Source organism: Microcebus murinus, chromosome 5 (genome assembly GCF_040939455.1).
Source record: "Microcebus murinus isolate Inina chromosome 5, M.murinus_Inina_mat1.0, whole genome shotgun sequence".
Taxonomy (NCBI): Eukaryota; Metazoa; Chordata; class Mammalia; order Primates; family Cheirogaleidae; genus Microcebus; species Microcebus murinus.
The window spans coordinates 102,962,274-102,975,099 of NC_134108.1; the positions used below are offsets into that span (position 1 = coordinate 102,962,274).

Below are 12,826 nucleotides of genomic sequence, written 5' to 3' on the forward strand. Positions count from 1 at the left end.
TAGACATCAGAATCACCTGAGAGCTTTAAAAAACAAACCCACAGCTAGGCCCCCTATTAGGTCAATTAAATTAAACTCTTCAGGGAGTGGGACCCAGGCGTGGATATTTTGAAAAGCTTTTCCAAGTATTCTAAATTTCAAGGGCAGCCAAGGTTGAGAATCTCTGCCCTACATAACACACACACACCCCTTTACAAATGTTATGTTAGACACGGGGGACCACGGGTCCCCAGAGGGAGTGTGGTGCTCTGGAGAGGCTTTCTGTAGGAGGTGACTTCTGAGCTGAGCCATAAGGCAGTGAGAGGCCTTGGCACACAATCTGTGAATATATTTTATTCTTAATAGCAGCCTTTCCACTCACAGAGTCCCCGATAGCCCCTTCCCATGCCCTGTCCCTCCCCTCTCCTCCACACAGTCTTGTGTTCATTATGACCAAAGAACCACACTTCAAAGATGCCAAGTGACTTGACAAGGTCACCTGACTGCTGAGTACCTGGGCCACACTGAAACCAGGTGGCTCTTCTGACTCCCAAACCAGTACCCTTCCCTGCATCCCACCCCAGGGGTGGCAAGGCCCAAGGGCGGTCACTCTGGAATCCAAACCTCTCCTGCCACTACCACTATTCTCAGGTTACCTGTTACTGGCTCCGGGCCCCAAAATGCTCCCACTAGGCTCTGGCAAGGTGGCTTCCCTCAACACCCCTTCCTACTGTGTGACCAAAAGGAAGAATTAACAATAAAGGGGGAAAAAAAAGAAAGAGAACCAAAGATCCTACTCCATCTCATTAAGAAAGTAAACATAAGAGCCATCTAAGTGTCTAATTAAGCTTCTAATTAGTCCCTGCTTGTTACTAATGCAAATTAGATTACTCCGCTTAACTACAGCATGTCCACAACACCCTTGTTAATTGCGGCCTTTTGAAATTAAATTACTCCCTAATTAGCATATCAAAGCCATTGATTCGGAGCTGGGAAAGATGAGGGCAAGAGAAGCCGAATGCCAAGTTTGGTTAATCAGAGATGGCTAATTAAATAGTGACGTCTTACGTGGGGGGCCTGCTGCTAGGGGGTAGGGGCAACTCGCCCAGGGCCCGGATGGCCATCTGGATCCTGGTTCTGGCAGTGCCTTTGGTACGAGGGGCTCCCGCGGGCAGAGGAGGGACTCTAGTGGCCCTGGGCCCTTGGCTGTTCTGCCCAGCCTACCCTGACAGGCCCCGGCCTCACCCTTCATCTCCTCAGATGATTTCTAGGTGTGGCATTCACCAGGACCTTGGGCACCAAATTCAGCGCCATCCAAAACGAAGCCACATTCGAATAGGCTAAGAGTAAACGTCCTTCCATGTCCCTCTCCCTGTTCCAAGGTGAGTTCCAGAAGGGTGGCATCTACCTAGTTTTTCTCTAGTCCCCACTTGTGGTTCTGTTCTTGGAAGAAAGCCACTCCTCCCCCAACAAAAAGTACACCAAAAGAACAACTTTGGGAGGTGGGTAAAAGGGTGATGACTTTCACAGAGGGGCTCACCCTGCAGGGGTGGGCTGGTTTCATCTTGGAGCAGAATCCTAAAGACACAAGGCCTTATCATTCCCTCCATGGTAGCAAACAGGGAAAAAGAATCACTACCGGCCGTCAGTTCTTAGGCAGCTGTGTGGGAACTAGATTCGGGCCAGGGCATCCTTACAGATCTTCTCTGAGCTCTTGTTGTACAGACCCTGCAGAACCTTCCAGACACTACTCTCTCCAGATGTTCCCTGAAGAATACTGGGAACAGGCAAAACTCTGAGTCAGAACCGCTAATCAAAATGCCCTCGGGGCCAGGTAGTCACCCAGGGGGCCAGGTGAGAAGTGGAGGGCAGAAAGGAGGCAGCCTGATACTCAATCCAGTCCATCCCTACCACACAGAAGTGCAGGTACCGTGTTGACAGGGTATCTGTTTTTCTAAAGAAGCGGAAGTGGGGATACAGACGTGAAATTCATTGTAATGAACTATGTGGGGCTCAACAAAACTTTGCAGGAAAGAAGTCAGTCAATTTGTGCCCCAACATTCCAGAGAGGCTAGTTCCACTTAACTGTGTGACCCTGGGCAAGTCATGTCACCTCTCTGAGCCTGGGTCCTTCACCTGTCAAATGAGAGTAATAACTATCACTACCTGGAGAATCTCTCAGGGTTGGGGCGAGAATTAGAACAAGGAGGTATGTCAAACTGCAAAGCACAGTTGAGCTCTGGTGACCACCTTGTCTACCTGACACAATCACCCCCAGATTTTCTAGTGGGTGTGTCTTACGAGAACCTTCTCCCCCTATCTTTTGCACAGGGGGCAGAGCTAGGGCTTCCAAGTATCCTTGAAAATGCTGAGGCTTTGTAGTTGACCTGGCTGCTGGAAAGCCTGGAGGTACCACACACCTGTTCCCTCTGCCCTACAGTTAGTGGATCAGCCGGGGCTGGGGCAACAGCTTCTAAACAGAACAAGAACAAAATCCCTATGGCTGAGAGGTTCCTAGCTTGATCCTTCTTTACCTGCCTCCTCCCCAGCTAGGATGGAGTCTACCCCAACCCTCCCTCCCTCCCCGGGAGCTCCAGGAGCATGCTGGGTCAGGGCCAAATTCCCAAAGGGGGAGATTTTGTTTATTTAAGGGGAGGACGTTCTACTGCCCCCACCTCAGCAAGTGTGAATTCCAGGCAGTACCCAGCCCAGGAACATCCATCCAAGCCAAACTGGACAAAGAGGTCCACAGCAGTGGTTTTATTTTAGAAAATAAGTGAAATTAAAAGCAAAGCAGAACGAGGATTGGGAGGAGGGGTGGGCTCTCCTGGTGTGGGGGGAGGGGGGACGGCGGCACATAAGGGCCAAGCTGCAGGCTGCCTCTCGGAGCTCTCTCCCCCAAGGAGATTCAATTAATTGATAACAAGAGGCATCAAATTAATTTCTGGAGGATGTGAGATTCTGATGAAGGGAAATCTCGTCGATGGGGATCAGACGGGAGGGGGCGGGCAGTGCCCCCTTTAATCAGGTTCCACTGTCTAATTGGGAAGGAGGAGACTTGCCTGGGTTGCAGGATCCCCTGTCCCCAAGCTCCGCAGTGCCCCTTAGGGAAGGATCCTGGGGGGCAGAGGGAAGGGTTTGCATTTGGGGCCTTCAGGTCTCTTCTCACCTGGCCGCCAGCTGTGGGCTTTCGGATGGGGAGGCCAGGGAGAGGGGACTGCAGGTGCCTTTTCACCAACTTTACATTTAGGAAAACCAAGGCTTGGAGAGAAAGTGAGTCATACCTAAAGCCACAGGGCGAGTTAGGGAGTTGGTAGCAGCGTGCTTACAGGGGCCTTTCCTGATGTACCTGTCTGAGTCCAGACCCTGTATAGGACCCAGACCCATGAAGTCACTCCTGAGCACAAGGGGTACAGCACACAGTGTGAGTGGCCCTCTCTGTGGCTACAAAAGGCCATGCTGCCCAAGCTGTCCCCTCCTCCAGCGTTCCCGGATGGGTGCTCAGCTGCAGTCATTTGCTCAGCATCTGGTGAGGGCTGACGAAAACACCTGGTGCTGCATCCCAGCGCTCAGGGCTCAGACATCAAGGAGCTCCCAGCAACTCACGCATGCCCTTGGGAGCTCAGGGAAGTGCTGGCTGGGAGCGTAACCCAAACCGTCCTCAGCCGGGGAGGGGAGACAGGTAGCCCTGGCTCTCTGGGGAAAGAAATCCCAGAGGCTAACGGAGGGATCCTCCAGCTCCAATCCAGAGAGGCAGCCGCCTCAAGATGCCTGGCACTTTGCTCCCCAAGTGCACACAGCAGCTGCCTCTTGCTGAGTCTCTGCAAATCCTGACTCTATCCCAAATTCTCCCCAGCTGCATCATTCACTTCCAGGATGTGGATGTGTATCTGCACAGAGAACTCTGGAAGTAGAGGAGGTGGTACACTGCTACCCTCTTTTAGACCAACTTCTTTAGGCCTGCCTGTGTGTTCCAGAAATGTAAAGCCAGCTGGGGAATGGAACATTAGGGAGGCTACTCGGGCCTGCCCCACTGAGGAAAGGAGAACAGAAGCCCCCTTACTCGCCTACCTCCAGTTCCCCTTCACATGGGTAGGCCCTCCCAAGGACACTCTCTAGGCAGCACAGGTGTCCTGTCTCACCTGTAGGTGTCAGGACCCAAGCCTGCCTCAGGTGGCTGGTACCCATAGGAAAGATCAGCGCTCCAGCCTTTGCTCAATTTCTGATTTTCTAAGTTGCAAGCGAGCCCCTCATTTCACCTCTTCTCTCAGCCCCACCCTACACCCAGTGGGCATTCCGTGATGTTTATGAGACAGACACAACTACTAAGTCCCTGGCTCCATGCCGCAGTCACCCTGCCTTTGAGTTGCCATCATTTTGCCCCCTCCTTCCTGCCAGTCAGAATTCTTAGGAACTTCCACCCCACCAGCCCTGCCTACCGGAACAAATGCCCGCGGGTCTCTATTCTGCACAATCCGCTCTGTTACTGTCTGCGGAAAACCCACCATCTCGCCCCCACCCATTTACATGGCCGCCCAGGTCAGGTGCCATCGGAATTAACTCACGGGGGAAGGAAACACCGTTTACCTCTGTCTTGCATGGCCAACTGACCCCACCGGCTCTCCCAGCTGCCTGGGAACTACCACTTCTTCATGTCTTTTTACTTGTGACCAAGCTGTCCCTTAGGCCTAGAACTACTTCATCCTCCCCACACACCCACTCACTCTCAGGGCCCAGGTGTGGGGGCTCCAGCGGGGCACAGGATGAGTCCTAGGGAGGTGGCCAGAGCAGCTGGGACCCAGGGCACAGGCCATATGGCTGGAATGGAGAAAGGTGCCAGGCTGTGCTGGAGGGAGAGCTGGGGTGCGGGGACTGGGGGTCAAGGCAAGGGAGGGCATCAGCCAGGCCCAGGCCAGTCGAGCTCAGGTGACACCCCAGCAGCGCTGACTCCACGGCTCAGCACCCTGTGCCCAGCTCAACTGTGTACCTTTTGTGCTGAGAGCTCTCGCTTTCTAGCTCAGACATGCGTGCCCTGAGTCCACGCTCTGCAAGGGCCCAGGAACAACATCTCACAAGGCCACAGCATCCAAAGCCACAAGGTTCCAAGGAAAGAGTTCCCACTGTGATCCCAGCTTAGCGGAACTGGCAGCAGCGACGGTGTGTATTTCTACGGAGTATCCCGGAAGACAACACTGAACACAGCCAGTAACTTCAGGCTCAAGAGGAGTTTCTTTTTGCTTCTTCCAGGTGATCCATTCAGTGGTAGGTCCCAAACCGGTCTGAGACTTGCTGCCAAACGTCTTCCATAAGGATGTGTAGGCTAGGGTTGCCAAACCCTAGAAATCTCCTTTTTTGGAAAGAGGGGTACCAATCATTTTTCCTCCTCTGAGTTCTGGGAAATTGTCTCTCCCTTTTATATTTGTCTCCATAAGTGCCTTAGGAGATGCTAAGTGCCTTAGCCTGCAGGATGCTCCAGGGTTGTATGCGGGTGGGAAATGCCAGGTTCTGAACCCAGAGCCCCCACCCCCTTAAAGGGAAAATAGGAAGGGAAGATACAGCCTTCGCCTGGAAGGAAGAGAGGGGGCCTAGGCCGAGCTTGTGGATCAGGGAGTGGCAGCTCCTCCCATCCCTGCCTTTCTCCCTTCCCCACAGGAACCCCCATCTTAGTCCCAGCTCTGCTACTAAGTAGCAGTGAAACCTCAGACAAGTCACCTCTTCTCTCTGGGCTTCATTTTTCCACCCTATAAAAATGAAGGTTAATACTCTAGTATTTCCAGTATTCAGCCAACATGTGGCCTGGCAGTGCCGGTAAGCTAAAAATAAAAGCCACCCCTTGATCGGCAAGCACTGCCACGCGCCAGGCACTGTGCTAGGTACTTCGCATCTGTTCTCTCCTGCAACTCCCAAACGGACTCTTTAAGGTGGGTATTATTGACCTACTTTACAATGTACGAAAATTGAGGTTCGAAGAGCTTAATTAAGGTCCCCAGGGTCCATCCCTACTGCCGAGTTCCAAAGCCTTTTCCACTCCGACACACGTTCTGCCCTGGAGAGGCCTGCGTTCCTTCCTTGCTCTGGGTTCCAGAGTTCTGGGGCTGAGTCTGAGGAAGCCATTTCAGCCAACCAAGCCCCAGAGTCCTGTCAAAAATAGTACCTGCCCTGCCTTGGTCTGGGGAAGCCGGCAGGGTGGTAAGATCTCAAGGAAGGGAAACTGTGAGAAGCTTCTTGGATGGAAGAAATTATTATTTCACACAGTTCGGGCTATTAGGAAAGTAAAGACACCGTGCCTGCTTCGGATGGAGTGGAGGGGCTTGCATGGAGGCTGCAGAGACAGGAAACGGCCAAGGCAGTGGTGCAGCAGCGCAAGGTTAAGATGCAGGAAAGGAGGGGGCAGCTCTCAGGCAAAGGTGGCTCTTTGGGGAGATGACCTGTTCCCTCCCTTGCACCTCAGATCTCTCCTCTGAAACAGACACTCTGTCTCCACCCTTCTCCCCTGACCTGATATCCTTCTCTGCTACACCAGCAACAGCAGACCCCAGCCTTCACCATACAGGTACCCCAGTACCCCATCTGGGACCTGCCCAGACAGAGTAGGGGCTCAGCAAACATTTGGGGAATTACTGGATCAAAAGAAAGCTCCCCCCAAGGAAGAGGTGTGTTCAGAGTAGGGGCCCAGCAGGATATGCACATTCCTGGCAAGAAGGGACCTCCCTACCTGCCTACAGCCAGAAAGGAAGTTTTTGGCCAAAGGCAGAGGAAGGGGGATGGGTGTCTAGGTGTGAGGGTACTCACACAGAAAGGAACAGGGGCAGGCCCCTTTACAAGCTGGGCCAGGTCTATCCTGCCCCAGACATTCTCCAGCCCTGGTGTTAGGCTCTTCCCTCCCCAGGGCTCAGGGGTTCCCCAACTCCATAACTTCTGGGAAGCCTGCCCAGGACTGGGAGAAGGATAGAAAACCCCGCCCAGGCACCTGGCGCTTAGTGCCAGGAGAGAAGCTTCCTGTGTTCTCCCCCAACCTAGTGCCAAAGCTGGAGCCAGGGTGAAGGAGAGCCTGAGGGTCTAGGAGGAGAGATTCGGATCTCACACTGGGCCTGGGTGTGTGTGTGTGGGGGGGTGGAGGCACCCACAATGCTACCTCCTTCCCATGCCACCTTGCCCCAAGACTAGAGTGTGAGCGACCTCAGATGGGGAGCCGCCAACTTACAGACTTTTGAAGGACTCAGATCTAAGGCCACCCGGGAGCCAGCAAGCTGTCCAGGTACACAGCCCAGCCCCTGTGCCCTCCCTCCAGCCGCCAGGTAACAAAGAGCTCAGAACCCACGACAAGGCAAAGTTTCTCAAGTTCAAAAAAAAAAAACAAAAAAAAAGCTTGCATACTTCCCCGCAGGGGTTTTCAGCAGAGGTTTTCCAGGGAGGCCGCTGGCTACCCTTTAGGCAGCTCGGTCCAGCTAGGCCCAGCCTTCTGCCTCTGCACCTACCGGCTGGTTCACCAGGGGTCGGGGCAGTCGGGCCTAGAGGCCATTTAGTCCCGGCTGTCTATGCAAAGCGCGCTTCTGGGTTTGGGCGGGCGTAGACCTTCCCGCAGCTACAGGCCAAACAGACAACCCCGCTGCTCCTTCTTTCTGAGTGGGAGGAGGGGGCACTCAGGCCAACCCTAGCAACTGTCCCCTGAAGCTGTGCTACTGCGACCCTCAGTCCCAGACCTGACACAGTTCCGCAGGGACGAATCCCGAATCCAGGCGGGTACGCTGAAACCGGGGTGAAGATGCTGAAGTTCAGGTAAAACCCGCTTTGGCCAAAATGCTCTTGGGCTTTCTTGGGAATCGCCGATGTGGCAGCTTCAGACTCGGATTTGCTCCTGGAGGGCCCCTTACCCCTACCTCCAGCTCTGGGCACCACGGTCCACCGGCAGGGACACCAGGCGCCGGGGTGCCAGACACGCAGGGATCTCCGGATGCCTTAAAACTAGCCGCCGAGCGAGGAAACCGGCCAGGAGAAGGGTGGCGAGAGGGGCCAGGGTGAAAAGCGAGGAGCAGGGCGCTCCCCGGGCTCTGGGTTCCCGTATCCTTTTTCGCCCAACCTAGAGAGTCAGGGTGGGTGGAAGCGGGTGAGCGGGTGTGTTCACGAGGCCGCCCCAGTCGGGGAGAGAGGGGATCCGCCTCTGTCGGGCCTCTGCCTCAGAATCCGCGTCCCGCGAAATTGCACAGTTCTCTACCCGGGCAGCCCGCACCCCGGATCGCTCCGGGCGCCGCGCTTTCTAGCGCCGCAGGCGCTGCTCTGGAGCAGCCCGAGGAAGTTAGTTTGGCGTTGATGGGGAACGCGAGGCTTGAGCGCCGCGGGTCAGAGGTGCTGGGGGAGGGCACTGTCCAGGCGAGACACTAGAGTCCTCAGTCTGCGGGGAGCTCCTGCTTGGTCCCTCCAGGATACTTCCCCGGTGGCCTCTGACCCCCGCTGCCGCCCTCTCTGCTCCTCCTACACGTCGGAGCGAGGGCTCTCCCCCAAAGGGGTGCGCAGAGGTACCGGCCAGATCGCTCCCCCACCCTCCACCGTCGGCGCACGGAATCACAGGGGCTGTTTCCAGACGCTCTCCCGTGCCCAAGAAGTTTTCCGCTCAGTCTCCGCGCCGACTGAGGGATGGGAAGAAGGGTTGACTGGCTCGGGCACTTCCGAGGTGCGACCTCAGCAAGACGAGTCCCTTCCTCACCTGACGCGACGCGGCCGGTGGGACCGCCGTCCCCACCCCCTCCCGTTTCCCCCAAGTCCATCTGTCTCCGGCGCGACTTGGGGAGTCCCTCACGGACCGGGGCTGGGGGAGCCTACTTCACCACTTCCCTTCCCAGCTCAGGGAAGTCCGGCCCGGGAAGTATTCTTTGTCTGACTCGGGGCAGGGGGGTCGTGCCCCCTTACACCCCGTTCCCAGCGGCCAGGCCGGGAGGGGGCGGGGCCCAGATTCTTGGGGAAGGGCGGGCCTCAGTGGCCTCTCCAGCCGTCCCCCGGCTGGCCTCTCGCTGCCCCCACCCCCGCCGCGCCGCAGTCCCCACCTGTTCCCAAGGCAGCTCCAGCCCGCGGGGCCCGGGCCGGGGGCGGGGTGCCGCGGCTGCGCTGGGTCAGTGCGCCGCGGCCGGCCCGGCTGGAACAAAGTACGCCGGTCTGGGCCCGGCTCCTCCCCGCGCGTCTCCGGCGGGCAGTTTGCAAACACAAAGTGAGCCAGTGAGCGGGCGAGAGAGTGCGCGAGCTAGGGAGTTGGTCTGGTCGGCGGCCCAGCCCCCACCCGCGTTCCCGGGCCCGACCCGCCACCTACCTGTCCGGCCCGGCCGCTCCGTGCGGGCTCCGGCCCGTCAGCCCGCACGGGGCATGGGGCTCGCTCCGGTCGCAGCCCGGGCCCGCCGCCGCCCGCCGGGGCTGCCCCTCCGCGCCGCCCCGCGCCGCGCCGCTCCCGGGCGTGCTCCTTGCGCGCCGCGCCGACCGCCGCGCGCCTCAGCGCCGCCGGGGCATCGCACTTTGTGGGCGGCTCGGCTCGCTCCGGCCCCGCTCCTGCTTCCCGGTCCTTCCGCGACGCTAGTTAGCTCGCTCCGGCTCCTGGGCTCCCGGACCCCGGCGTCCCCGCCCCCGGCCCAGCCCTGGTTCCGGCCCGGGCTCCTCCCCGCCGCGCCGCCGCCGCCTGCGCCGCGCCCTCCTTGCGGGCTGGGGGCTCCGTCCCGGCCGCCGGCCGCACAGTCCGCTCGGCAGGGGCGGCCGGCTGCGGACTCCGAGGGGCTGCGACTGAGCCTGGGATGCGAGTGGCTGCGAGCGGGCGGCGCGCGGGCGGGGGAGGAGGAGGGCTGGAGGGAAGGAGGGAGCGCGCGGAGAGCGAGGGAGGAGGGAGCGAGGGAGCGAGCGGCGGAGGGAGGGGAGAACAACTTCTAGTGCTACCATAATTCGCCTAAAGCAGGTGCAGCCACTTTCGCCCCGCTAGGCAGCCAGCCGAGAGCGAGAGAAGACCACGTGGACCAAACTTTAGGGGAGGAAAAGTGGGGTCGTGGGGAGAAGACGTAGGGCTACGGATCTGAAAAAGGGGGTAGGTGGAGAGACCGCGGGGATTCCGCCTGGCCTCGGACTAGATCTGTGGCGCGCTTTGCAAATCCTGGCCTTACCCTGGAGTCTGGAGGTACGGCCGGTCCTGCGCCCACACGGTTCACTGGTTCCCGGCGGGCTGCGCCCGGCGCAGGGAGTGGCCAGGGGCCCAGAGACCGGAGCCGGCGTCCGGCCTCGGCCCTGCCCGGCCTCCCTCCTGCTCCCCACCGTGTGGGGACTGGGGGTGGGCTTTCTGAACTGGGGGTGGGGGGCGGGGAGGCTCCTTCTGGGCTTTGTGAACAGTCACCCCCGGGCCCGCGCTGCCTCCCTCTGAGGAAGGGGACTTTCCCAGAAAGTGCTCCGCGGGCCAGTGAAGAAGGGGCCCAAGGCAGAGCCACGAGGGCAAAGCGAAGTGCAAAGTCGAGACAATTACCTGGACAAATTAGCTTGTAAACAAAACTCAGCGTCTTTGAATGCCGCTTTTGCCGGGGGACCGGAGGGATTGTGATGCTGGCGGTGGTGTGTTTGGGTTGGGAGGGGGAAGTCCGGGTGAGTAAATGCCCGCGATCCAAGGGGAAGGGCTGTGTTGGTAGCAGATGCCCCACTCCGAGATTCGTGGACATGTCAGCAAATCCTCCCTCCCACCCCCCACGCTGGAAACATCTCCCGTCTGTCTGTATGGAGGGTGGGGAGAAGTGAGGGATGCCTCGGGGGTCCTCAAGGAGCGCCCCCAACCAGCCCAGTGATGCCAGGTCCCCGTGACCAGGGGAGGACCCTGCCGTGGGATCAGGGCGGGAAGGCAATGGCTCTTGAAGGCGCTCCTGGCCCCAAATCGCCCGAGGCAGGTGGTCAAGGGGCAGACACAGGATGCCCCTCTGGACTGTGAACTGGCAGAGGCGGTGGAGGTGGCGGCAAGAATTGATGCTTAGCTGCCTGGAGAGAGAGGCCTTTTTGGAAGAGAAGGCCCTTCCAATGGGGCTTGAAAGAAAAGGGGTCTCAGAGAGAAGATTCCCTCTTGGATTGTTCTTTATCACTTATTCTGTTTCCTGTGGGTGCAATAGCATAAAGTAGTTGTAATGTTGGTGACACCTGCCCAGGTCCAGATCTTATGTATTTGCCCAGTTGGGCAGGTGTGACAGGCATATTTAGGTCCTGTCAGAACCTTTCAGATATCTGGATGTGACATTGTGGGGGGAAGGGCTCTAAGTACCATTTATTTGGCTGTCACAGTGTCTTTTCCAGTGTAGCAACCGCAGTAGCAATAAGGCTAAAATAACAGCTAACATTTGAGTTGAACCACATGCCGGGCATATTGACTAGTTTAGTCTTCACAATAACCTCATGTGATAGATAGTTCTATGATCTCCACTTTACAGAGGAGGAAATTGAGGCACAAAAAGATCAAGTCACTTGCCTACATTTGCCCAGCAGGTAAATGATGGAGCCAGATTCCAGCCTAAGCCATATCAGTGAGGACAAGGAAGAAGCTCATGGAGGTCTTTTCTTTTGAGACAGAGTCTCACTCTGTCGCCCAGGCTAGAGTGCCGTGATGTCAGCCTAGCTCACAGCAACCTCAAATTCCTGGGCTCAAGTGATCCTGCTGCCTCAGCTTCCCCAGTAGCTGGGACTACAGGCATGCGCCACCATGCCTGGCTAATTTTTTCTATGTATTTTTAGTTGGCCAATTAATTTCTTTCTATATTTAGTAGAGACAGGGTCTCACTCTTGCTCAGGCTGGTTTCTAACTTCTGACCTTGAGCGATCCTCCCGCCTGGCCTCCCAGAGTGCTAGGATTACAGGCATAAGCCACCATGCCCGGCGGCTCATGGAGGTCTTTAAAGCTGCACTGCCTGCTTGTGGGTTACCTGAGGAGGAGGATGTTTTGGGATAAAGTCCTTGGTCGTATGATCCAGTTTATCTTGTGTGGAGATCCAGCTCTGGTGGAAGTCGTGGAGTGGCAGGTCCTTGAGTCAGGTCAGCCGGGGCAGTGACCATGCCCTCAGCCCTCTCTCCCAGCTTCCCTGCTGTAAAGGCTGAGGGTAGGATGCAAACTAGGGACCTGGGGCACAAAAGAGGGGATCTCTGCAGGGGACTTGAAAGGAGGTGACCTCCAGTGGGCCTCTCCAGCCCTTTTCTGGTCGGTTCTCCTTCCCACTGCTCCTGCCCCATCGCCTCCCTGCAGCAGCCCTCCATGCCTCGCACATGGACTCACGTGCCCACAGGCATTGCCCTGGGAAGTGCTTTTGCTTTCACTTCGGTTTATCCCTCATCTCTGGCCCAGCTCTGTTTCCAGCACCCTGTGAGTCACAGTGGAGGACCCAAAGAGGTCAAAAGACTCAGTCTTGTCCTCACCTAAAGGGCATGTTAGTGAAGAAAACAAAACCTCTCCAAAGAAAGATACAGAACAAATGGCCCCAAATCAAAGAAGACAGTCCAAAGCCCTTCTTCCTGATGCAAGAACTTTGTAAAACAGTTCAAAAGAGTAGCCCTTGCCTCCCAAGGAGAGGTAACCAGGAGCAGGCAGGAGGGTCCCTTTCTGTCCTTGTTCCTTCATGGGATTCAGGGCAGGTACAGGAGCTTGGTGGTGGCAGGAACCAAGGCTCGTGGCCTGACCCTACTAGGGAGACCATGGTTAAGAGCACAGGGGCTGGAGTCAGGCTGCCTTGGGTTGAACCTCAGCTTCTGTCACCAGTGTGTGACCTGAGCAAGTTACATGATGTCTGAGCCCCAGTCTCCTCACCCACAAAATTGGGAGAATGCCTCCTGGGGTGGTTGGAGGGGTAGCATAAAAAGC

At 57.1% G+C, this 12,826-nt stretch overlaps 2 protein-coding genes across 3 annotated transcripts in view; one reads left to right on the top strand and one right to left on the bottom strand.

Annotated features, from left to right (window-relative positions):
• Window positions 1-9,794, bottom strand: part of FOXP4 (forkhead box P4) — a 50,545-nt gene extending 40,751 nt beyond the window's left edge. For both annotated transcript variants that reach the window (XM_012773273.2, XM_012773271.2), the window contains exon 1: window positions 9,281-9,794. The gene's annotated coding sequence lies outside the window, so the exon portion shown is untranslated. The remainder of the gene's footprint in view (window positions 1-9,280) is intronic.
• Window positions 1-12,826, top strand: part of LOC105869149 (triggering receptor expressed on myeloid cells 1) — a 298,495-nt gene that overhangs the window by 40,694 nt on the left and 244,975 nt on the right. The gene's annotated exons all lie outside the window — the stretch shown is intronic.